The following is a 27405-nucleotide window of genomic DNA, read 5'->3' as shown; positions in this document are numbered from 1 at the left end:
CTGTTTGGGCAGTAATACAGTCAGTCTCATTCCATTTATATTACTTAAATGCCTGTGTGACACACACCATACTGTAGCATGACTATGTAGCGGTAAAGGACTTTGGATCCATAGACAATTATGACTTGTGCACTGAGTGAGCTTTGATCTATAATAGTATTGTATTTTATTTATGCCCCACTCATGATGTCCCTGCATATCGCTGTGTACTGTATGCCTGCTCCTTTAATAATCCCTACATAGTTGATGAGCAGAGTATTACACCTGTCAGTCATCCTCTATCCTTCCATTCATGTCACTCAAACCGTACTTCATATAGGGGGATGCTGGTGCCTGAGCTTTGTACCAGTGTAGCCTTTAACAGGTGCCAAGACTTGATGGTTCTCTCATTACAGGAATAGTGGGAACTCTTCTGCCAGGTATTGTATCATATCTTAACAGGACCTGCAGAGAGGTTCACAACTTTTTGTTGTAATTTAGGCTATATGAATGTGATTTTTTTTTTTTTAAATAACATTTCCAATAAATAAACTGTTCACGAGTTAGCATCCTGTTCTACAGTCATCATTGTGCCCTTGCATACCTGCTGACAGTGCTTGCTATGGCTAACACTTGGGTGGTAAAAGTAGTCCAATCTGCAGATATTTTAATATGTGTAACTAAAAGTAATATGCTATGTGCAGTCAGGCAATGATGTAGAGTTGGCTAATGTGTTTCTGATCCAGAACGCAGGTGTGAAATACACCCCGACAATTGATGCCTTTTGCGCTGCTTGCTGAACTGGACAAATATTAGCCCCAGTCTTACATCAGAAGTGACCTACTATATGTGTCAGGGTGACACTAGGATAAATCAGTAGCATATGAATCTGGCTTAAGGCAGGAGATGGCATGACAATGTGAAGTCCCCCATACACTAGACCAGGGGCTCTGGGACCCCATCAGACAATAAAAATAATTGCGGGACCCCAGCAAGTTACTGCAGAAGGTCATCACATCACACGTGTAGTCAGCAGATAGCACATACATGACAGCATTGTGGAGGTACAGAGTGATGGGAGGAGTCTAATATACCATAACCCATCACATCACACGTGTAGTCAGCAGACAGCACATACATGGCAGCATTGTTTAGGCACAGAGTGATGGGAGGAATCTGATATACCATAACCCATCACATCACACGTGTAGTCAGCAGACAGCACATACATGGCAGCATTGTGGGGGCACAGAGTGATGGGAGGAGTCTGATATACCATAACCCATCACATCACACGTGTAGTCAGCAGACAGCACATACATGGCAGCATTGTGGAGGCACAGAGTGATGGAAGGAGTCTAATATACCATAACCCATCACATCACACGTGTAGTCAGCAGACAGCACATACATGACAGCATTGTGGAGGTACAGAGTGATGGGAGGAGTCTGATATACCATAACCCATCACATCACACGTGTAGTCAGCAGACAGCACATACATGGCAGCATTGTGGAGGTACAGAGTGATGGGAGGAGTCTGATATACCATAACCCATCACATCACACGTGTAGTCAGCAGACAGCACATACATGGCAGCATTGTGGAGGTACAGAGTGATGGGAGGAGTCTGATATACCATAACCCATCACATCACATGTGTAGTCAGCAGACAGCACATACATGGCAGCATTGTGGGGGCACAGAGTGATGGGAGGAGTCTTATATACCATAACCCATCACATCACACGTGTAGTCAGCAGACAGCACATACATGGCAGCATTGTTTAGGCACAGAGTGATGGGAGGAGTCTGATATACCATAACCCATTACATCACACGTGTAGTCAGCAGACAGCACATACATGGCAGCATTGTGGGGGCACAGAGTGATGGGAGGAGCCTGAAGTAAGAGACAATTCAACAGGTATTTCAGACTCCTTCAATCACTGACTGAGATTAGAAAAGTCATCAGCCTGATGGTCTGCAACATGGAGTCGCGACCCCATGCTGAGAAGGTCGGGACCCACTTTGGGGTCAGGACCCACAGTTTGAGAACCGCTGCACTAGACCTTTGATGGCTAACCTTGACACTCCAGCTGTTGTTGAACTACACATCCCAGCATGCTCTGCTTCAGTTTTGCTATTTGGCTGCTAAATCTGATGCAGAGCTTGCTTGGATGTGTAGTCCCACAACAGCTGAAGTGTCAAGGTTAGCCATCAAGGCACTAGGCAGTTCGCCTGCAATTTGGGCTCTTTTTCCTGCAATTGCAGCAATTAATCACAGAAAAAGAGCCCAAAGTGCATGTGATTGTCGGCAGGTCGGATGTGGTGAGTGGGCCTGTGCGCATCGCACCAGAGCCTGCGAGTTGCAACGGCTGCACAAGCAAACGCTTGGATTGCTCCTGAGCAGGGCAGGCTTGGCTGGGATCGCATGCAAAAGGACCGGGTTTTGGTTAACCCAGGGGCATAGGTAGGATTTGTAAAGGGGGTTTCCAGATATGTGATATATATCATATTATATATGTATGTATATATATATATATATATATATATATATATATATATATATATATACTCGCACTGCCTAAGCAGCCACAGCAGCACACGGTCACAAAATTCAAGGAACACAGGAACTCAGCAACGTTTCGATTTAATGCAAATCGTCTTCAGGCTTAAACAAACAAAATATTCACTCACCTTATATCCCCGTCTCCAATGTGCACGCCACAGTACGTTTCCCGCGATCAAACCGCCGCGTCATCAGCCCGCGTCTCCTACGTGTACGGCGTCAAGGCAACGCGTCCTAACACAGGGTAGCGTTACCAAGAGACCATCACTGCAGTGTGACGTCAGCGCTTCAGACGGGAGAAATTTACGCTAGTCAGTGTACCGGGCTTTTAAAAACAAATCGTGCAACCATGGCATCAGGTGGATATTAGGTTTGGATACACAATAAAGGTTACAACACAATGTCAGCACAATACAGTAAATACAATGGTACATTAATAGCATAAACTGAAAAAAATAGACAAAAAATAAAATGACAGAAAATCTATCAAGGCAAGTACAAGGTATAAATACACTCGTTAGGTTGATCTCTAAGATGAACAATCCTACAGAAAAGCATGCAGACCCAAATGGTCATTAAGGCCAAAGGGCTGCATAGTTTTGAGGCGATGGTAACGCTACCCTGTGTTAGGACGCGTTGCCTTGACGCCGTACACGTAGGAGACGCGGGCTGATGACGCGGCGGTTTGATAGCGGGAAATGTACTGTGGCGTGCACATTGGAGACGGGGATTTAAGGTGAGTGAATGTTTTGTTTGTTTAAGCCTGAAGACGATTTGCATTAAATCGAAACGTTGCTGAGTTCCTGTGTTCCTTGAATTTTGTGACCGTGTGCTGCTGTGGCTGCTTAGGCAGCGCGAGTGACTATATTTGGCCATACATTGGTCTAACAGCTGGCACCGGGACCTTCCAATTATTTGGTGTGGATGTGCCTAGCCCCTGGAAATTGTATATATATATATATATATATATATATATATATATATATATATACGTACACACACAAACACTCATGTATTAAAAAAAAAGTGGCACACCATGGATTAAGGGGGATATTCCATCTCCATTCCTGACGGGGGAAATGGCGGCGGGCCCCTATTCAGTGCTGTCTTCCCCGACAGCATTGGCAGAACGTGTCCGACTTCACAAGCAGTCGAGCACTTTCTGCCGAGAACGGCCGGCCTGACAGTTGTGACCCTACATTGAATACCCCCTAAGTATGCTGCTGTAATGATCATGAAATAAGGCATACATTACATACATAGCCGGAGGTATCATCAACGCTTCATGGCCACCATGGCCATTGAATCAGGATGAAGGCTGCAAAGAAATACAGTGCAAGTGCAGTACCAGATGCAAACTTTGTAGCTGTGCCAATTATCAGTGTCTGCTCATGTCCTCGCATCTGCGCACCTCTACCTACAAAGGAAAACAAATCTAAACTAACTGGTCTTCAGGGGGTGGGGGGTTCCTGGCAGGGGCGAATTTAGGGGTCAGGCCGCCCCTAGGCACAACATTTTTGTGCCGCCCCCCCCCCCCCCCCAATTTTAATGTAATCATATATGTATATACATTGTTTTATATATATATATATATATATATATATATTTCATAAAAATGTAACTGTAGCCCACCTTCATATTTTTTTTAAGCACTCTGGACTGCTCACTGTACGGAGGACTCGGAGTGAGGGATGCACTTATTAGTACAGTGATTAGCACAGTGTCTCCGTCAGTCTCTCTCTGGACTGCTCACTGTACGGAGGACTCGGAGTGAGGGATGCACTTATTAGTACAGTGATTAGCACAGTGTCTCCGTCAGTCTCTCTCTGGCTCACATACTGTGATGAGCACAGGGAGGATCTGTGCGCCGCTCAGCTCAGCTGCTGGATACACAGTAGCCAATAGACTGTGTGTGTGTGTGTGTGTGTAGAGTAGCCAATGGGTGGAAGCCGGCAGAAGTGAGCCTAAGCCATTTCCGGACGCGCAGGGGGACCGTCGGACCCAGCCACCAGAGGTGATGTAATGTGCATGGCAGAGTGGGTGGGCAGTGGCGGGTGACTAGTGGCGCTGCCGCCTACATATAATTCATCTATGCGGCGGCGGCGCTCGTCACTTGCCGCTGCCCACCCGCTGTGCCATTTAACAGAATGTCAGCCAGCCTGCCGCCCTTAATTGGTGCCGCCCTGAGGCCGGTGCCTCACGGGCCTAGGCACAAATCCGGCCCTGGTTCCTGGTATTCAGAAACCCCCCCTGTGTGCGCCACTGAAACCTGCTACTCTTTGCATGATGAAAAGGCGTTGCTGAGCCTTCCTAGCCGTAGCATACACTTCTCACACTTCAGCTGTGGTTGGGAAGGTCCACGCTTGTGAATTTCTACTCCTGCTTAATTGAGAGTCTTTTGACTTATACGATGTGGTACGGGAATTCAAATTGTTCCAATTGTGTCTCTTAAGCCCCATACACACTAGACGAGAAATGAATATATATCACTCAGAAGGACCCTTCTGAGCAATATCCTTTACTATCTCGTCTAGTGTGTACACTCGATGCGTGCTCCTTGTTCAGTACTGGTAAGGGAGAACCTTGTTAATGAAGTCCATGCTGCAGCATGGCCCTCGCTCCGTCTGTCACTCCCCCATCATCGCTCTCCCCCTGCCGGCATCGGCAAGTGTGTATGCGGAGCTGTGCCGGTTCCCGTTGCCACCAATATAGCTGGGTACACACATTGGCTAGCGTGTACTCGGCTTTAGACAGTGTAGTTACAGCTGCTGAGACTCAATCTCTGCCTAAGATGAATTACATTTTTATCTAGGAGGGGTACAGCAAAGGCTAATAAGATCATCTCTGGTCCTAGTCATCAATATTACTAACATTTTTCTTTGTTGCCCTCCAAGAAATGACAGGTGTCTTGGATGCCGTACCAGTAGGTGGTGGAAGTTTATTTCCTTCTGTAATTGTTCATTTACATTTTTAATGTTGTTTTTTTAAATATTGCATTGGAATTTCACTTATGCATTTTTTTATGTTATAGTGATAAAAAACAATATAAATTGCAATGAAAGTGTAAATCTGGCCTCTGGATTCACCAGATCTCAATCCGATCTCTATCAGGTCTACACTAGTATTTGGAACCAGACCCCTTTCTACCATGGTGCCCTGGATAGGTTCCATTTACATGGGTGCAGTGCCGGGGTTTGGAGATGACATCATCTTCTTGTGCCAGGAATGTGTCTCTACATGCTGAGAACATGTCTCTGGTCGGATGACCTAGGTGACCTGTTTGCACTGCAGCTTACCTGGGTCAATGGCAAGTAACTCCCTGCTAGCTACCAGGGTTGGATACCCAGCTCACTGAACTCAGATGGTCTTATTTTCACGGAGCAAAATGAAAGATTGTTGTTTGTTTAAATGCAGTAGCCCAGGATTAGTCAGTGGAAAAGGGATATGAGAGGACTTAAAGGATCTGCCACTAATGACTTGCAAGTGAACCAGAATAAGGGCCCATATACAGTACTACAGGACACCTACAGTGGTCTTGCGGAGTCCATTCCTCAATAGGCGAGAGCTGTTTGGGCAACACGAGGAGGACCGACACAATATTAGGCAGGTGGTCTTAATGTTATGTTTGATGGGTTTATAAGGATATATGCATAGACAGAGACTATATATCGTACAGGAATTATTGGTGCTTGTGTAGTTTTTAGATAGCGTGGCGAGTGTAGCGAGCCACCGAGCCCGTAGCGTGGGCGAGCGCAGCTGGCGCCGTGAAAGAACACAAGTACCGAATTATTTATTTTATCTGACCGATATAGCACTGCCACAAATTGATAATACCAATATATATAGTATCGTAGAAATATACAAGCTACAGTATATACAGTACCTGTAACATGACTATTTTCCTGCGCACCTCTATGGGATGCGAACTAGTAATGTTGCGTGAGGTATAGTTTTGGAACAGCACATCACATTTAATTGGATTGCTCCCACTGTCCCTTTAAAAAATCTAATTGGAACGTAATTTCCTGCCATGGACCCATTTCAAATATCAAATAAATAATCTGAATAAAACAATAATGGACAGATTCAATTCCCAGCGTTGCAATCCAGGCTGTTAATTTGGCTACCAAAAGGATGCTGACATTGCTACTGTATATTATACTGTGGTGAGTATTGGAAAGGGGCTTACAACAAATACATACTGTAGAGGCTGACACAAAAATAGAATTTTAAGACCTAAATTAACATAATCAAACAGATTAAAGGGATGACCATAATGAGTCTAAGGGATTCATAGTATAATACTTGAAGACATTACAAAGGGATTCTACAGAGCACTTAAAACCTTACACAAGGATATTGTCCTTGCTGACCTGATTTCAGATTCAAAGGACCTTAAATTCCTACATGTAATGTAACCTGTGAGGTATCAGTATATTGTTGCAATTACCAGTAACTGATAGTGATGGACGTTAAATAATATATAAATTAATTTATTTTCATTGAATGACAAGCGTCGTGAGTGCCTCTAGAACCGTACAGCATATATATATTGGGGCAGGGGGTGGACAATGATAGAAAGCCTTTTCCAGTTATGAAACTGGGATGAGCAGTGCAGTGTTGGGGCATTGTTACTGACACTGGTTACTATCCTTGGGGAAGTGGTTGCATGTGCTGCTGTTCCTTGATCATTTCTCTGACATGATGTATGGGTGTATAGAGAGGTATGTGCAGCTAGTATGTGTCTGATGCTTAGATTCATTTCAGATTGCTACCTGCTTAGAATATATACAAATGGCGTCCTGCTATCCCTCCAGGGAGGGGAGAAATCTGATATTTTGTCTTCAATCTTCAGTACACCATCTGTGCTGCAACATGACTGCAATGCATGATAGATAGATAGATAGATGGATGGATGGATGGATGGATGGATGGATGGATGGATGGATGGATGGATGGATGGATGGATGGATAGATAGATAGATAGATAGATAGATAGATAGAATATAAGAGATGGGCATAAATGGACTTGGTTACATGCACACACGTGCATGCGTACATATACACATATGCTGTTTATGCATACATGTGGTGTGGCGTAGTTCCGCAGATGTAAGAGATCTGCATAATGAATGTGCGGGCACTGCTAGAAGCAATACTTGGTGCGGGTGTAACATTTGCTCAGTTTATACAGATATACTGCTATTGTATAGTGAATATGCTAGGGGCCACATTGCTCCTCACGTGTCAGCTTGAGATCAGTACCACAGTGTGCGTCATTCTGCTGTCCCTCTGAATCCATTGTGGGCATGACCCTCTGTTTGATGACAGTAAGGTGCTGACATTAGGAATCCCTGTGGAGAGCAGTGCAGTACAGTGTGCTGCTAAGCTGTGGAAGATGCTCCCAGACGGAGGATATTTTGCAGTGGGCAATGTATTAGAGTTTAAGAGCTGGAGATATAGGAACGCTAGGACATGCAGTAGCAGCACCTTTGTAGTCAGGCACATGTAATCACCATGTAAACAGCAGAACCACATTATCCACGGCCATTAGTCAACCTAGTCTTCTTATTGTGTAGAATTAGACTTAGGGGAAATTCAATTACCCACAGGAAATTGCCTCATGTGAAAAGGTAGTAGCCTCATACTTTAACGCCGGGGTTATTCAATTCCAGGCCCCTTATTAATGCCTGTTAACATTTAGACAGGCATTAACACACAAAAATTTGAAATGTTCACATGTCCCTAATTGTCAGGGATTTTTTCTTTTGCGCCTGTTATGATGCATAAAAAAAATCCCTGATAAGTGTTGACTCCAGGTTTAATTTGGGTCTAAATGAATAGGCCTGGGGAATCTATTAATTGAACTGCCCCAGTAGATAGATAGAATTGCACACAGATCTCAAAGGCATTGCGCAGGCATCTGTCATGAGCATTTGCGACATTTCTGCAGTCTGACCTGAGTTGGTATAACTGGGCAGCACTGGATGTTAGTTGCCCGATGGGCATGAATTGGACGTTTAGGCACCATTGTGGGCTATTCACAGGTGAGCGTAGCCAGAGCTCCATCTGTTGCCCCAGATATTGGACTGGTGCAAATTTGCACTAATAGTGACGAAGAATATTTTCATATGGTGTTGGGTAGAAGTACAATGGCCACATTTATTTATGTGAACGCAATGTAAAGGGTAAACAGAGATATTGAAAACACTGGCCTAGTCAGTATATTTGCCACGAGGTGGGTGTGGAGGTAATGGTGAACCTAGGGAACAAAAAATAAAATCTAAACTCAACAAATTCTGTAGCCCTCTGAAAAATGATTATACTGTAGCATGCAGTTCATGCCAGCTCACACCCTGCCTGTCCCCTGCCAGGTGGGATTTCTTAAGGCCAGGCACCAATTGTGGGGGTGGGGCTATGATTGAGTCATTGTGGCCACACCCCCTGCTAACCAAAGCTGCAATTACATTATAAAATAGACCCCACCCTCCATACCTGCACAACAGACAATTCAGCAGATCTATCAGACTCCTTGAATCTCTGACTGAGATTAGAAAACTCATCAGCTTGATGGTCAGCAACATTGAGTCGTGACCCCATGCTGAGAAGGTATAGACCCACTTTGGGGTCAGGTCCCACAGTTTGAGAACCTCTGCTCTAGCTGATCTAGCTGATAGGTGTTCCTCTAGCTGTTATGTGTTCCTATAGCTGTTAGCTGTTCCTCTAGCTGATAGGTGTTCCTTTAGCTGTTAGGTGTACCTCTAGCTCAGGGGTGGAGAACATTTTTTGTGCCAAGGGACGTTTGTATGGGGAAAAAATCCTTTGGGGGCCATATGTAAGAATTTATCTTACAAATTGTCCTGCTGCAGCTCTTCCACCCTCCGCCGGCTGCCGCTGAATAGGACTGACAGTCCCTGGGGGAGATTCTCTAAACTAAAAATGCGATAAAAACCCTGTTATCGGATTTTTACCGCACTCCCGCCTATGGCTTCTAACATGACCCCCCCGCCGCCCCGCACCGCCCCACCGCCGCCCCGCACCTGTGACCTGTGACCTCCTCCCTGCACTTTACATCCTCTTCCGGGTGCAGGGAGGAGGAGAGCCAGCCCCCCCTGCAGCAGCAGCAGGCAGCAGCCAGGTAAGAGAGGGAGGGGGGAGCCGCCGCTCATCGCCGGGTCAATGCAAAAGACAGCTCTTAATGCGAGAGCTGTCTTTTGTGATAATTATCGCATATGATAGAGCATATGCGATAATTATGTTTGCGGGAGTCAGCGATGGGCGGCGGTAAGGGGGAGCAGATGTTAGAGCATCCCCCCCCCCCTGGCTGCTGTTGAGTAAGAGGAATCTCGCAAGAATTTCCGACCTCTCACGAGAATTCCCCTGTACTTGACTCCCGGCAAAGCCGCCGGGTGGGTGGGCGGGCCACTCAGACTGGCTACGGGGGCCGCATACAGCCCCTGGGCCTGAGGTCCCCCACCCCTGCTCTAGCTATTAGGTGTTCCTATAGCTGTTAGGTTTTCCTCTAGCTGCTAGCTGTTCCTCTAGCTGATAGGTGTTCCTCTAGGTGATAGGCGTTTCTCTAGCTGATAGGTGTTCCTATAGCTGATAGGTTTTCCTCTAGGTCAGGGATGGGGAACATTTAGCTCTCCAGCTATTGTTGAACTATGCCCTGCAACAGTTTTAGCATGGCCAAATGTTCCTCTAGCTGTTAGGTGTTCCTCTAGCTGTTAGGTGTTCCTCTAGCTGTTAGGTGTTCATCTAGCTGTGAGGTGTTCCTCTAGCTCAGTGATTTTCAACCTTATTACCTTGCGGCACACTAAATAAGATTTTAAAATTGCCAAGGCACACCATGAGATTCCCACAGGGCAAAACACACTGGTCCCCACAGGAAAAAAACAAGCCTATTGGCTCCCATATAAAAAACAGTCACACTTGTCCTCACAGGTAACAAAAATAAAATACATTGGCCCTTTACATGAAAAGAAGAGACCAGTAAATAACAGTTGAACTGATGGTGGCTGTAAACTGGTTTGGGCATCTCTAGATCTGGGGGCACACTTGAGAACAGCTCAAGGCACACTAGTGTGACAAGGCACAGTGGTTGAAAAACACTGCTCTAGCTGTTAGGTGTTCCTATAGCTGTTAGGTGTTCCTATAGCTGTGAGGTGTTTCTCTAGCTGTTAGGTGTTCCGATAGCTGTGAGGTGTTCCTCTAGCTGTGAGGTGTTCCTCTAGCTGTTAGATGTTCCTATAGCTGTTAGGTGTTTCTATAGCTGTGAGGTGTTCCTCTAGCTGTGAGGTGTTCCTCTAGCTGTGAGGTGTTCCTCTAGCTGTGAGGTGTTCCTCTAGCTGTTAGGTGTTCCTATAGCTGTGAGGTGTTCCTCTAGCTGTTAGGTGTTCCTCTAGCTGTGAGGTGTTCCTAAAGCTGTGAGGTGTTCCTCTAGCTGTAAAGGTGTTCCGATAGCTGTTAGGTGTTCCTCTAGCTGTGAGGTGTTCCTCTAGCTGTGAGGTGTTCCTCTAGCTGTGAGGTGTTCCTCTAGCTGTGAGGTGTTCCTCTAGCTGTGAGGTGTTCCTCTAGCTGTGAGGTGTTCCTCTAGCTGTGAGGTGTTCCTATAGCTGTGAGGTGTTCCTCTAGCTGTTAGGTGTTCCTCTAGCTGTGAGGTGTTCCTTTTCATTAGAGAGCACAGATATTAGCATACTCAGCAGAAAGAACTTTAACAGTAGCTTGTTTTTCCTTTCAGCCCCAGGAAAGTCTCTGGAGATGTTATACACCTGATCTGCCTCAGTAATGAGGTCTAAGGAGGGAAACGTGATACTGAGTTTGTGCGCATTATAATACCATGTGTACAAGAAGCACATCTCCCCATGTCTACAGTCAGAACCTGCTGGGAAGATACAAATATCAAACTCTATTATTTATTTTAACAGAAAATATGTAACATTTTGTTTGATTAAAAGTCAATCAGAAAAACACAATTATATGGCAGGATCCTCCTACTGTATACTGTATATGTATTTCCCTTCTATGATTCAAGCAATACATTCTTCTATGGTGACTGATATACGTAACTTGGAACTTTAGTACATATCAATGGGCATGCTAAGTTGTTGCTTCTGGCATTTGGAAGTCATACCCCAAAATAATTAGAGGTTAAATTAACTAGAAACATTTTTTCTAAATAAAAAGTGTAAGCACAGTTTTGTTATACACTGACACGCATACCACTCCTCTCTTTTACCTCACTCTTACTGATTCCGTCCATTGCTGAGATCACAATACAGTGGGGACACCTTCCATGGTAAAGTTGCATGTGTTACATACATTTTTCACTATTATGTGGCACACAGAGACTCCTACAAACTTTTGTCTTGGGTCCTACTAATATCTAGTTTTGCCACGGGACCTGCTCATTGTAATGTACAATAAAATGAACTAGAGGACATTTTAATGTTACTTAATATGAACTAGGGCACTGTATTTATTTATTTACAGTTTCTTATATAGCACAGCTGATGTTGTTGCGCTTTACAATAAAAGACAGTGATAAAACAAACTGGGTAACAACAGACAGACATGGAGGTAAGAGGGCCCTGCTGCAAGCTTACAATCTATAGGGACATAGCAGGGAAACGCAAGGACAGGCACCAGTAATAGCATAGCAGTCCCACCAAGTTACAAGTCCAGAAGGGAAGCTATATAATACATGAGTGCCTCACAGGGTTATGCTTATAAAACTTAAATATGATAGGCTTGCCTGCAGAGGTGAGTTTTCAGGGAACGCTTGAAGGTTTGGAGGCTAGTGGAGAGTCTTATTGTGCGTGGAAGAGCATTCCATTGGATGGGAGCAGCCCTATGAAAGTCCTGTATTAGTAAATGGGAGCTAGTGATCCATGCAGAAGAGAGATGCAGATCTTCCGCAGAGCGGAGTGGTCAAGTAATGTGGCAACATATGAAGTGGAGACACTATCATGAGTCAAAATATGAACTGTGGCTAATATAATGTGGCATATCAACTGAGGGATTTAGTATTGAATCCCGGCGGTCGGGATCCCGGCGTTCAGAATCCCGACGCCGGAATCCCGACAGCCGAAATGCCGACAAGGGGGGGACGTGGATCGCCCCCCCTTGCGGGCTCGCTGCGCTCGCCACGCAGCGGGCCCGGTGCCTCGCTACGCTCGGCACACTAATTTATTCTCCCTCCAGGGGTGTCGTGGACACCCCAGGAGGGAGAATGTGTCGGTATTTCGGCGGTCAGGATTCCGGCGTCGGGATTCTGAACGCCGGGATCCCGACCGCCGGGATTTTAACTGCATCCCCAACTGAGGTATGTGATAATGTGAACTGGGGGTACTTTATAGCATAATGTTTACTGGATGCTCTACAATATGACATCATCCGAACTAAGGCACTACTGTGGTTCATAAAAGAAACTCGGGCACTACTATGGGACATATTATGCAAATCACTACTGTGGTTCAGAAATTAACTAGGGCACTATCATGGAACATAACATAACTGCTGCAGAGAAGTGTCTCTCTAGAAACATTGGATCAGGGGCCCCTTCAAAATGTTGCTATGGGGCCCACAGAGTTCTGTCCTTACAAGTGTAGCAACAGTCTTTCGATCACTTTCGGTCACTAGACAGAATGTCCCATTTTTCCAATACAGCAGCTGCTCCTTGTTTGCTTAGCTAAAGACATTCTTTCTAGTTTTGTGCATTAGATTGTGTCCACAATGCGCTATTGCAAATGTCATTTTTATTTCTCCTTTCCACTTAAAGGCAATCTCCTTAAACAGCTACATTAGTGAATTTTGGGTGCCGTGGCATCTTGTGCAAATTGGCACCATAACTAGCAGTTTAGATGGCTGCGTGCACGCTGCTGCACATGCACGGCTTCCACAGATCCACCCATGTGCCTTGGCAGAGCTTGTGAGAGAGAGCACACTGCTCTGCCTCCTGCCCTCCACACTCCTTGCGCTTAAGGAAGCACTTTGCAGCGGGGCTCATAGAGGGATAGATTGGAACTGCATTGTGGGATATCCAGGCAGGAATACCTTGCTTGTTTGTGTACCTTCACTTAATTATATCTGTCTCTGTTTCAGAACTTGAGTGTGAAATGTTCTCTACAAAGAGTAACCCATCATTTTAACGCCATGTGAAATACTGATTTTATTGACAATAAATAGTGATGTTCTTAACAAGCCAATGTTATATTTTGATGAATTTTTTACTTTGTTTTGTCTTATGTAAAGCAGAGATGAGCAATTCAAGAGTTGTGTTCCCACAACATAATGTTCCCTAGCATATTCCTAAAGGGGAACTGGTTGGCAGGAAAAGCGGTGGTACAGGCTTGTCAGGTCTTGCCACCCAAATGTTTCCAAACTACATTGTAATTTTATGTCAGTTGGGTTTGATCCCGACAGCTGTGGCAGTTTTCCTTTACAGAATTGTATATACTGTGGACTTATGGTGTGTACACACGTTAGATGTGCCTTAAGATCCTATCCACGATCTGATCAGATAGGATCGTGGATAGGATCTTAAGGCACATCCGATTTGCATCCTATCTTGACTATATAGTGCAGCTCTGCACTATATAGACAAGGCAGCCAAGACTTTCTGGCTTCCGATACATGAACGCGCATCGGGATCGGATCGGGATCGCAAGGGTTAAAACCCTTGCGATCTGCATCCGATGTTGATCCGATGCCGATCCGATGTTGACTACATCGTCAACATTGGAAAGGAAATCGGACCGTGTGTACACAGCATTAGTCATAGTTGTTCTAGATGCACATCACTGGCATCTCCAGAATACATCTATCAGTGGTGACCTGACTTTTTTATCATTGGTGCCATGCAATCACCTGGTGCTTCTTTCCACGTGTCAGGTGATATTACCAAGTTTATATGCCTGAAGGTCTGGGTCTCTGTGAATACTATAGTACATGCACTCAATCCACAGCTCTATAGTATCTTGTCTTTATTTGAATATCAGGACAGTTTTGTTGACCCAGAAAGTCACCCAGTTAGATACTGCCAAATTTCTATGAAAGTTATTCCCACTTACTCAACAACTTTAATAATAACCATGGAAACAGTCATTGCAGCCCACAGCTTGTTTCCATGGTCACCACCAGGTAGTGTTAGATATTGATTACATGGGTCAGAAACAGACAAATCTTACGAATGCTGATTTGGGGCAGAAGTCAACTTTGGGCATCAGTTCAGCTAATTTTGCCACCAGTAAAGTCTAAAACAAAAAACGATACAGGTTCCTGTGTGTCATCTGTAAATGACAGTTGTCCAGTAATATTTATATTTCCATCTTACAAGTACTGAATGCTCATGTCCGCATTGCTTGATTCTTATACATCTGGTGCTGTGGAGATCTATCTGTACTATCCCTGACCCATATTTATGACACACTGATGCCACTAGATTACCCCTCCCCACGTGTGTGTGTTTAATGCTCCAACCACAGAGCAGATTACCGCCTTACAGACACTTCTAGCAGAGGAGATGTGTATTTATATCCTCCTGAGGGAATAGAGGTGTCAGAGAGAAAGAGACAAATAGTAGGAAACCAACACCAACCCCCGTGTCTTGGTGGGAAGTGATATATTATATATATATATTTATTACATTCTGCAGCAAAGAACTATGTATTTATAAATATATTATACCAGCTACTGCGGGGAACATGCTTCAAAGTAGCATTTTTTTCTAAGCCACCGGTTCTGAGCATTGCATTTTGGAAGCTCACAATTTAAATGATCAAAGTATTCAGTTCTGTAGGCACTGAATGTACAATTGTGTTTCCCAACATGTGCCACAGATTTCTCAACATCCTGAATCTCGTTAACCTATTCAGTGCTAATTACCTTTTTACAGCTATTGACTTTCCTGAGGAAAATAAGGATGATCCTGGGTACCAGTATCTTGGAAGAGTCAGTTTCCATAGCAACTGTTTCCAACACTGAGTCTAGTCTGTGGAAAGGGGTTTTGTTGGAAAAACACTGCCCAGTAATGTATTTAACATCACGCTACTTAAATAGTAAACTGATTGAAGAAAACAGTCTCTTAGGTTGATACTTTAGCTGGAGTGGTTCTAAAGCAGTAATTGCAGCCTCATACACTTCAGGGGCACGGTGCAGCCCTCTAATTTTCGGATGGGCTTCCATTACCTTTTATCTCAGGTAAATCTAAAATAATACAATTAATCAAACACCTATCTGTAAAAAAAGGCATTTAAACAAGTGTTACAAACTATAATATGCAAGTGTTGTTATTAGGGTGATATTTTCAATGAAGATATTCATACGCCAACACCATAATGTCATCAGTTTTGTTGATATTGTTAGAAGGACAGCCGGCAGCCTGTCAATATTCTCAGAATGTCAACATTTGAAATGTCGACATTGTCGGAATATCAACAATAAAGCCAATCTGTTGACGGAAGGGTTGATGTTAGGAACTCGGGGGTGGTTTGTTAGACATTAGGGGGAGGTTTGGGTAAGGGAGAGGAGGAGAATTAGGGTTTGACAATAGAGGAGATTTAGGGGGAGAGAAAGAACACTTGACGGAATGCTGCAGGATTAAAAGTGTGATCACATGACCACTGGGATGAGATGTGGCGTCATTCAACATTTCATCAGTGTCTATCTGATGAATATCAGCATGATCAATGTCAACATTATGAGGCATATTCAATGCCGTCAGCAATCGGCTGACAGAGTGCCGATAGCTCACCGTCAGAGTATTCAATGGCCCCCCTCACTTGCTGTTTCCACCTCGCCTGTTCCCTGAGGTGAAAACGGAGAGTGTGGCCATCAAAACAGTGGGGTTTGCCACAGAATGCAGCGGGCTCACTGCATTTGCCGTGCACCTCGCCGTTTAGGGGAGTCCCCGCTGTCCTCTGATTTTCCCGGAACATTGAATACGGCAAGTAGCAGACGAGGAGGCTGGACAGCGAGGATGGCTTTTCTTTGCCAAAAAAAAGCCATCCTCGCCATACAAACACCTTTTGCCTCTACTCGCCGACGGCATTAAATGTGTCAACATTCTCATGTCGACTATATGATATTTGATGCAATTTTCATTACCTATGTAATATACACTTCACATGCAGTAATGATGTATTCTAAATTCACAGGTTATAATAGTGGATTGGGGTCTGTGTAGTGTGTTATGCAGGGATTATTTATATGACTGTGGCCTGTCTAACAACTACTGTATGGCCACGTGGTCTATAATATATGTAATATATATATATATATATATATATATATTCCCTTTTATGACCCAGTCATCACTTATTGAAATATGTATACTTTTAATAATAACCACTTAGAGACTTAATCATATTGGATGCCAATGGAATAGCAAAAATGCGTCTGTAATAGAAAATTGCATTTTTTGACCTTTTCAGAGTTGATTGGATATGCAGGTCTGTTGCTCTCTCGTTACATACGTAGCTCAGACGTGACTGGAATTGGACAGGATACTTGATTTCACTGGGATTGCTTAAAATACTAGAAACCGCAGTACAGGATAGAAACATATAATAAGCACCTATGTGACTCGGAGTACCTGTGTTCTCCGCATGACTGCAAATGGATGTTTTACATAAACTTCCATTTGCGGTCTTGGGTGAGGGGACCAAATCATTGGATGGTTGCCGACTATCGAATGATTTGGAGCGTTCACGCAAAACGAATGCACTCTCAGGTGCCTAATTTCTGCATGCGACGGGATGGCAAACTTGCAGTTGAACGGAGATCGAACATGTTTTTAAGCTTTCTATCCCGGTCCGATGTTGTTCAGCTGAAATCAAAATGCCAAATAGACAGTGCAGCAATGACTATATAGTGCAAATTGAACGTAGGTAGAATGAATTGAATGTAAATAGTACAGAGATAGCAAAGATTGCACAGCAATGGAATCTTATAATCTAATAGCAAAGGAATCTCACCGTGTGTACACACCATTAACACTTGTGCATCTGCTGTAAGAAAAATTCAAGTTGCAACTAAAAAAGTTGCCGTTAGCATTTACATCTGATTGTGAACACACTTGAAAATCTTTATATACAAAACAATCAAACACAAATACACCATTTCATTCATTTATTTATTACCAGTTTCTTATATAGCGCACACATATTCCGCAGCGCTTTACAGAGAATATTTGAACAGTCACATCAGTCCCTGCCCCAGTGGAGCTTACAATCTATATTCCCTACCACATGTACACAGACATTCTAGGGTTAATTTTGTTGGGAGCCAAATAAACTACCAGTATATTTTTGGATTGTGGGAGGAAACCGGAGTACCCGGAGTAAACCCACGCAAGTAGGGTGGCCAATCCCGGGTTCGGCGGGATCCCGGGATTTAGCCCTTAAAACGCCTGGATTTGAATCCCGGGATTGGAGCTTCCAATCCCGGGATTCGGGGATTGGCCTGCGCATGCGCAAATCTAATGTCGTGCAGCGCTGAGACCAGCTCAGACGCTGCCCGTCTGCTCTCAAACCCCGGGGCGCTGCTCTGCGGCTGTGTGCAGCATGACCTGATGGCAGAGGTCACTCTGCGCAGCCCGTCAGCAGCTCCATGCCCACCCACCGCCCAGGACCCGAGCCATCACCGCTGCCCTGCTACTCCGCCGTCCACCTCCAGACCCATGCTGCCCCGGCTCCCGCTCATCTCACGCCTCCAGACCACCCCCACAGGGCCCCCAATCAAAGCCGCTGGCCTCTAAACACCACTTCCCGGCTCCCGCACCAATGGCCGGGTGAGTGAGACTGGGTTTGGGGGGGACCGGAGGGGGACTAAAGTTCGTATTTATATTGACAAACCCAATCCTGAGTATCCCGGGAATCCCGGGATTAGGCATTTTTCAATCTCGAATCCCGGGATTGAAAAAAAGCCCCGGGATTGGCATCCCTACACGCAAGTACTGGGAGAATATACAAACTCTGCACAGTTAGGGCCATGGTGGGAATTGAACCCATGACCTCAGTGCTGTGAGGCAGTAATGCTAATCATTTACACCCTCCGTACTGCCCAATGGAATACAGCCTTGCACTAGCCCCAAATATATCCTTCACTGTGCAACTATTCCGATATCAGAGCGAATCCCTGTCAGCCCATATCGCAAGTACACACTGGAGCGATATTAATGATGAATGAATGAATGAACACTATTCCGCCTTTCATTAACATGCAGGGTGTCGCTAGCGATGACGCAAACCTAGCATCGTCACAATGGACCACAGGAGCATTCATATCACACATATGAGAAACATAGGTCGACCCATATTATGTCAACATGCATTGGGTCGACCACTGAAGGTCAACATGAAAGAGGTCAACATGGTGATCTGAGTTGAAAGGTCAACACAAGCATTAGAATGACAATGGGAAGGTTGCCAGTCAAAAGGTCGACATGAATTTTTCATGTGCCGACAGGCGGGATTTCATGCCCTACCATCCACTAGGGCATGGAGGGAGAATAGAATAGTGTGCCGATCGCAGCAAGGCACCGTGCCCGAAGCATGGCGAGCAGATGCTGTACACTTTGTTGGTATCTACTGTACAGTATGTCGACTATGTTGTAATTTGGAGCAAAAAACGTGAAAAACTCATGTCGACCTTTTAGACTGTCGACCTTCCCATTGACTATCGTCAACTACCTGTTGACCTTCCAACCCTGTTGACCTTAGCCATGTCGACCTTCAGTAGTCGACCCAATGCATGTTGACCTAATACCCACACATACACACTGAGCGTTCCAATTCTACCTGACTGGTCCACATATCAATCTGTGTGTACCCAGCTTAAGAACATAAAATATATATAACGGATGACGCAAAACATGAATAATATAAAATGGCCCCCATGGGATAATTCACTAGAACATAAAAAACTGAATTCCAAAACTGCAAGGGGCTCATCCTCCAACCAGTTCTGTATTTGCCAGTGATGCAAAGAGTACACATATCCGGTGCTATTTGTCAGCAGGAACCAGCAGTAACTCAGGTCCTGACTTTCTAAGTAAATATGACATCATCAGGAACTGGGTTCCTGAACCTGCTCTGCGCCAAAATAACCTTTCCATGAGATACATTTTATTTGAAAGGCCCCTGTGAGCGCCTTTGTTTCTAAATACAAAATATACACTTCTCTCTTTTTCTCTTTCTCTTTCTATTTTTATTTCATCGATCCACCCCCAGACCCGGAAGTTCCTGGAACTATTTTTCCCAAAAAATAGTACTGCACATTTCTGTCCAGTGTGAGTTTCCGGGATGCATCCTGTTTGCTCAGACACTCGGTGTAATGCATGTTGTGTTGGTTGCTGAAAGACCATACATAAGGGAGGAAGGATGAGGAATAACAGATCAGATCTGGCCTGAAACTACCCTATGTACATGTTTCACAGCAGAAGATAATTCCACACAGGCACCCTGGCATTATGTCCTCCTGTCAGTACCACTGTGATCTGTTTGGGGATGAAGGGGTTACCTAGAAGGGAGGTGACAACAATACCTCCCCACAGTGCTGTTATCAATGTTTCTCCTTGCTGACAAATCCCACCCATTTTAGGGAAGTTATTAGCCAATCAGAAAGCTTACTTTCCATCCTCCCTACTCCCTCCCTAACATTGACGAGGCCAATGAGGTTGCACTCTGTTATAGGCCAGATTCTTATGTGAATAAGAAAGGAAACTTGCAGACAGAAAATCCTTCTTATCTCCTCAAAGTGCAACTTGTAACAAAATATCACAGTGTGAATGTTACAGATTGTGGTTAGACAAACATAATAGCACTACTGCCGGTTTGCTATGACATGAGATCTGAGGCAGCAGCTATGCTGTAGGGTGCTACGCCATCAGAGACTGTACATAGCAAACAATATGTGTAGGCGTCTAACTCATAGCCAAAGCGTGAGAAATACTTCTTTTCCACTTTTACCACTAGCACCAAAGTGCAGAAAATCTCCTTAACACAATACAAAGTATGGCAGCAGTCACAGAGAAGTAAAAGAAGAGGCACCATCATTTATATTCTAGGAGTTTATTCTCAGTATGGGTAACAGGCAGCCCCCTGAGAGCACATGCAACCCGTCACTTGCACCCCCAGCTCCATCCTGCTTTGTGGTTATGTAGTTGTTTGGTTGTCATGCTTGTTTAGAATCCTGCTGTTATGTTCTCACAGACGTCTTTTTTATTGATTAAATGTATTTATTTAACTTACTACTGATATTAAGGGTAATATGCTGCATTTATACTATACTCTAGATTGTAAGCTTGCGAGCAGGGCCCTCCTACCTCCATGTCGGTTTGTATCTACCCAGTTTGTTTAATCACTGTTGTTTCCAATTTTAAAAGCGCAACGGAATATGCTGCGCTATGTAAGAAACTGTAAATAAATAATAAATACATGTAAAACATTAGGGGGATGTCCAGCGCAGCCCCCAACGTGTGAGGTTTCCTGTTGCTGGTGGAGAGCTACTTATCATTCAGTACAGCATGTAAAGCACAACCAAGCCTGAGGCATTAGTCAGATGGTTGTATTATTTCAGTCAAGTGTGTTATAGAGGGGGTTATTCAGCCCTGATTGCTAATTTGCAGGGCCCTGCGATCAGATAGCCGCCACCCCCTCAGAGTGAAATCCCACCATTTGCAAGGCTGCGAAAAGCCTGTAAAAATATTGCAGATCAGCGATTAGCTGAAAATCCATTTGCAATTCGCTCGCCATCAAATCATTGTTCCCAGTGTGTGCAGTTTGGAGGTCATTCTGGTTGCCGTGCAAAGCTGCGAATTTCGCAGCTTTGTGAGCCAACTAAACGCCGCCCGTTGCTGATTTTCCCCACAGGCATGCAAAAGGATGTTTTGCATAGAGAACCATTCGCAGCCTTGCATGCGGGGCTAAAATCATTAGGTGGTAGCCGACCGTGGAATGATGTCTTAAGATGCAAATCTAACTCACTCTCTGCTGACTCAGATTTGTGCCGCCCAGCTACATGAACAGGGCGGGCAGCTGACAACCGCTATGTCAGTTGCTTGCCCCAAGCACCAGCGACACTCCACCATTAGCATGGGAACACCCGCCTCCTGCACTGCTCCGTTCAACTATGCAAGTCGCCGCATCCGTTCGCACACAGAGCCTACACATAAATAGTTATGCGCATCCGCAGAAACAAAACATTGTTCCCCGTTCAGATGCATGGGGGAGCGAATTAATCAGAATGACCTCCTTTGTGTGTAACCCACAACCTACTTGGAGGCTGTGATAGAAACAGGCTGTTTGGGGCTAGAGCTGACATCCAAAATGTCTGCGGTTTCCCTGTCACTCCCAGAAATTGACCTGTTACCACCCCTAAACGGTGGCTTCCTGTCAACAAACTTTACAATGGCTAGTGATGAAAAACACCACTGGGTTTGATGTATGTCTATCTGGTGGACTTATCTTATAACCACGCCAAACCATTGTTGATTTCATGCTCTTTATTTACACTTTGATGTGAACATCTGCTGTACAGCCTCTGTATGTCTATTCATGTTGTCGCTGGGTTTTATCCAGGATGGCCTCACACATGCGCACCAAGATCTGTACATATGCGCTGTTGATTGGTAATGGCCGGGCTTCTAATTCACAGCCTCGTGATCAGGTCTGAATAACCCCCATAGCTGCACTGCCAATGTACATACAGTATCATTCCTATAGATAATGCCGACTACCCTAGGCTGATGCTGAGCTGAATGTATGGCCGTTAGTGCAGTGTTTGCTTCGGAACTTGCTTGTCAGTTACATTTGTGCCGAGTCTGACATCAGTCTGTTTGGAGATGTATATTTTGCATAGAGCTGCTGCAAGTGTAGGCATTACGCTGTCTTCCACAAATTGCTGGCTATTACATCAGGCCACGGGAGCGTCACTGTGGATAGTGGTACCCAGTGCAGTGGAAAGCCCCTCTGCATGAAAGCGGGGATGGTGTATCCACCCAACCTGACCCCTATTCTTATCACTCTGGGTGCATGCACGACTCTCCTGGAATTGCTGGATTGCCCCATGAGACATGTCTGGCTGCACCGCTGGTTTCTACACTGTGACAGGAGCCAAGTGTTGCATATAATGTCACAGTGCAGCAGCAGGCTCCTGTTACTGAGGAGGAGTCAGCATTTGGGTGCTGTCAACACCCCCCCACACTCCCCTAGTGATGGGACTTTCAGGTCTTAGCTCTCTTCATATCTTGTACACTATCTTGTATACATTGATTTAACTTTTACATGGGGCATTTTTCCACACACCCAACGTTCTGTTATTCTGATAAGGGTTGAATTCTTAGAACTTACACAGCAGTGCTATCGTAGTAGGCTGTGTACAGTATGTATAAATAATAGGATCACATGATATTACCTAACACCCCCCACTCCATCTACATTGTGACACAAACATTTTTGTTTGTTTAATGTACAAGAAAATATTTCGTCAATAACTAACCCTTTGCAACATCAGATTTTAAAGTATATTGAAAACAATTCTGATTAAGTTTAAAAACATAAGGTGGATATACAAATTATAGTATAAACGGTAGTGAAAGGTACATAAAAACCTTAATAATTTAGGTTATATAAGGGGTAGATTCACTATAGCTTCTAACACAGACAAACGGTGGTGTTGCCCATAGCAACCAACCAGATTCTAGGTGCTAGAAATTGATAGGCAGAATGATTGGTTGCTCTGGAAAACACCACCACTTGTCTGGTTTAGAAGCTTTCATTTAAGTCGGGTACACGTTAAATGCTGTGTGTACCCTGCGCCCCTGTTAACGATGGGACCCGGTAAATTGCCTGCATCCCCAAGTGCATACACATTTGCTGTTGCCGGCCATGTCGATAGCAGTGGGGGCATGCCGGATTTCCCTAGTGAAATCCTCCATCGTCCAGCATGTACAGGTGGCAGAGGATGACGCTGATGCCGTGCTGGAGCATGCATCGCCAACATCATTGTCATTGATTTTGTTGTTCTGACCCTTTGGTTTGTCATCCAGTGTGTAGCCAGCTTCAGACTTATGGTTGTTTTGTATTCAGTGTGCTAGAAGTGTTGGTGTCTCTGCACTAAGCCTTGTAGAAAGAAAAAGTAGCAAAAAGAGAAAGTAGCAACCAACACAGGGCGGGATATACCAACCTTCTGTTGCACATCCTGCCACCTATCGCACCATAACCAATCACATATGAACTAACATATACAATGAGTATAACAAAGGCCAGCACTCCCGATAAGAGCTGCCCTTTGCGATGGCCACCGATCCCTAAATGTCAAGATTTATAACCGGGAGTCCAGCTGCGCATGCACAGAGGAATGTGGCAGGTGCGGCAAGTGCTTTGGAGGTATCCCTCTGCCAGCACCAATGCAGAAAGATGCGAATGCAGGTGGTCCGAGGCCGTCTTCATCCTGGCACAAATAAAAATCAGTTTTCACTGACTTCTATTTGCAAAGGCAGGATAATGGTTTCTCCTGCAGGGGTGGCATGCGAGGGGAAGCGTTCTCGTTACACATCCCCTCACATGTTACCGAGGGGAATTGGTGATGGTGGGGGGAGGGGGGCAGCGACACAAGCTCTGCGATGTTCGCAGCTTACCCGGGCCAACCTGAATTGGGCCCTATATCGTTTGCATGGGACACCGGGATATTGAAGGCAATGTCTAGTTTGTACCTGACTTAACTCTTTACCAAATGTTCTAAGGGGCCACATTAAATAAGTATGATCGTGATTTCTGCAGTGATCCATGGGAACTTATGCATGTGAAGGTTGTTCTGGGAGAGTTCCCTGGCACATGAAGCAAGCCCCTTATGGGATATGTACTTACAGCTGCTCAGCCTTTTCCCTCAGTTACTGCGGCTACCGGTCCACTATGTTTCTTTCTAATGGCTCACGCAGCAGTCAGTCCGTTCTTTGCACAAGTTGTTTCTGGGATGGATCCAACCCGTATCTTTCTCTTAATAACAATATGCTGAGAGCTGAGAATAAGCAGTTGGGTCACATGTCTCCGTGTGTTCTTGGTTTCTCTGAACCAATGAATCAAATCATTGCGTTCTTGGGATCACTCTGCTCTACATGAGCTATTTCCTTTCCTAGAACGACCCAGAGTGTTCATGGCTGTTTGTATGGGGTCCAAACCCTTTGTTGTAGAGATGGATCACATCCTATATAGAACTGATGAACTCTTAAGTGGGAGAAGTCTTCAGTCTTATAGGGTCACAATAAGCCTCCTGTGCATCTCCAAATGTGAACCCATGATTCCTCCAAACATTTTTCTTATCTAGTTGCTTTCCTATGAATAACCTTCCGGCTTGTTGCTTAGGGTAGATTTACTACAGACAAGTGGTGATGTTGGTGATGTTGGCCATAGCAACCAATCAGGTTTGGCCTATCATTTTATAGACTAATAGAGAAAGGGTAGTTAGAGTCTGGTTACTATGGGAAATGCCAGCACTTGTCTGTTTTAGAGACTTCAGCAAATCTACTCCTTATACCCCTTTTACACCAAAATCCCTGGTCGGACCCTGGTCTTTGAACACGGGAGTTTTCAGGGTTGGACCCAGCTTCATACCCCATTTACACAGCACTGTGACCCAGGTCTGCGCCGTTTTCACTGAACCTGGGTCAGCACTGCTTTTCCCTATAGATGACATAAAAAATGTCCATTTTAGGACTAATAAACTGCCATCCAACCTTACCTCAATGATTTAAAATAAAAATTAAGACGTGACAAGTTAGTATTGAAAAATGTTGGATTGTTTATTTTGTTAAATATTTTTCAAAAAGTTTTATTCATTGCTCAAGCACACATAGCGGTATAAAAGTGCAGCATCTGCCATGTGCTCTCCCCAGCCCCTTCCCTTGCAGCAGCAGACAGAATCTCCCATGTGCTCCCCCCAGGCCCCCCCCCCCCCCCAAAAAAAAAAAAACATAAATGATACTGCATCCAATTATGATTTCTGTGTGCACTGCCCGTATCCTTCCTGACTGCTGGCTTTTGACACTGCAGCGCACTGTGGAAAGGCGTCCTGTGCTTCTGGTATCCTTTCAGCACTACCCGGATGTCCCAACCTGGGTTGGGACCATTTACACCGCCCACGACCCAGGTTCAACCAGTGTTCAACCCTGGTCAGGACCTGGGTAGGAGACCAGTGTTGCTGGACCTGGGTTGGCCCCTTTTACACCAACGCTGACCTGGGTCCAACCTGGGTTTTAGAGTCATCCTTTAGGAGCAAAGCTTGGCTTACATGGGTGTCTCTGGCTGGTGAAACCATCATGATGTAGTTGGTAGTGACCCCCTGTGTCCTGGCAGGAATGCTGCATAGCAGCTGGTTTTCACCTATGACATCTCTATTCACTATTCTCTTTAACAGGGCCTGATTAAAGGTTCCAGGTGCTTTAGGTTAATACACATGTAGCTTCCCTTGTAATGCTGCTAAACACACATGTATGGGGGATCAGGGACTCGCCAGTCGTGGCCACGTGCATGTAACAAAGGTTTTACAACTGGCATGTAGGATCTAATGCTTGCGGCATGTGAAGACTTTGGCTGTAGGCCGACCAGCTGGCACTGTAGCACAATGTACATAAAGTAATGGTTCCATCAGAAAGTTACACTGGCACAGCCATCTGGCAGTCGCTTAAGAACTTTACCTCCCACTGAAGGGATGGGTGTGAGCTAACAAGCATGCAATAGATTAGGCCTTCATTTTATTTCTCCGCTGCCACCTGCAAGGCACCCCCCCCCCCCCCCCAGGGAGTTTGACTCACTGAGACCAGTGAAGAAAGAGAAACTGAAGCTTACACAAATGTTTTGTTAACGGTTTAGTATGCACATGCAGCGGCACCTTTCATAGGCATCAGTGATACCGGTGACAGCCACATTACTGTTACATTAATGGCTAGTCATACTTGTGTACTCTTCCGGAACACAAGTCGGCCATTACCCTGCCTCTCCGTCTTGTAAAAGGGTTGGCATCTGACATCATGGTCCTACACCGCTGTACACTGACACAGTTACATCATTGCACTGTGTGGCTGGCATTGTGGTGATGTAAATGACGTTCTGTAGTTCCTTGTTATTTGCCTTTGGAACTCCCCTCTAGGATCTTCAGAAAAGCAGCTTAAAACTCTTTGCCGTACAGAGAAAGAGTCGTCACTATGTCTAGCTTAGGCACAGGCCTGTGATGTCTAATGCCCTGGGCCCTGCTAGTTCCCTCTAGGGAAGGGCAGCCGAAGCCATTGTATATAGGCCCTTCCAGACAATACAATAAAATCAAAATTAAAACTTTAAAACTAAAGCCCCGTACACACGGTGCAATTCCTTTTCTATTCAATCCCGATTCGATCGGGATGGAATCACAAGGCGCAGTGTACACATTCGATTTAGACTATACATATAGAGCTGCTCTTGTTAGACGGGGACTTGGCGCGACTATAGTCATGCACCAGGTCCGGCGTCCGCCAGGAATGGGGCTTGCGCGCTCCCTATTCTCTTTATCGCTCTGCACCAAAGCCCTTACTGCTCTGCACCGCTCCCTGAAGCCTGCACAGCCACCACCGAAGCCCCAAAGCCTCCACCGAAGCCTGCCTGCCATCAGCTGTAACCCAGTAGCGCAGAGGGACGCGCAAGCGAGTATGATGCTCACGTGTCCCCATCCTCACCATCCACCAGCTCCGACAGAAACTGCGATATGTTGCGCTGGCGGGCTGGCTGAGAGAGGCTCCATCTGTATTGTACAGATCTGTACAATATAATCCTTGCCTGCACATTCTATTTTCCTGTTCAATTTCGATGCTGCAGCGCCGCGC

The 27405-nt window shown here is 45.1% G+C and overlaps 1 protein-coding gene and 1 long non-coding RNA gene across 2 annotated transcripts in view; one reads left to right on the top strand and one right to left on the bottom strand.

The window, feature by feature from the left end:
* The window catches only part of SLC25A22 (solute carrier family 25 member 22), a 62097-nt gene that overhangs the window by 407 nt on the left and 34285 nt on the right, over positions 1 to 27405 (top strand). The window lies entirely within an intron of this gene.
* Positions 1 to 27405, bottom strand: part of LOC146046185 (uncharacterized) — a 74106-nt gene that overhangs the window by 40833 nt on the left and 5868 nt on the right. The window lies entirely within an intron of this gene.

This window comes from Crinia signifera, chromosome 11, assembly GCF_055691185.1.
Source record: "Crinia signifera chromosome 11, ASM5569118v1, whole genome shotgun sequence".
Taxonomy (NCBI): domain Eukaryota; kingdom Metazoa; phylum Chordata; class Amphibia; order Anura; family Myobatrachidae; genus Crinia; species Crinia signifera.
This window is presented reverse-complemented; position numbering and strand designations above follow the sequence as displayed.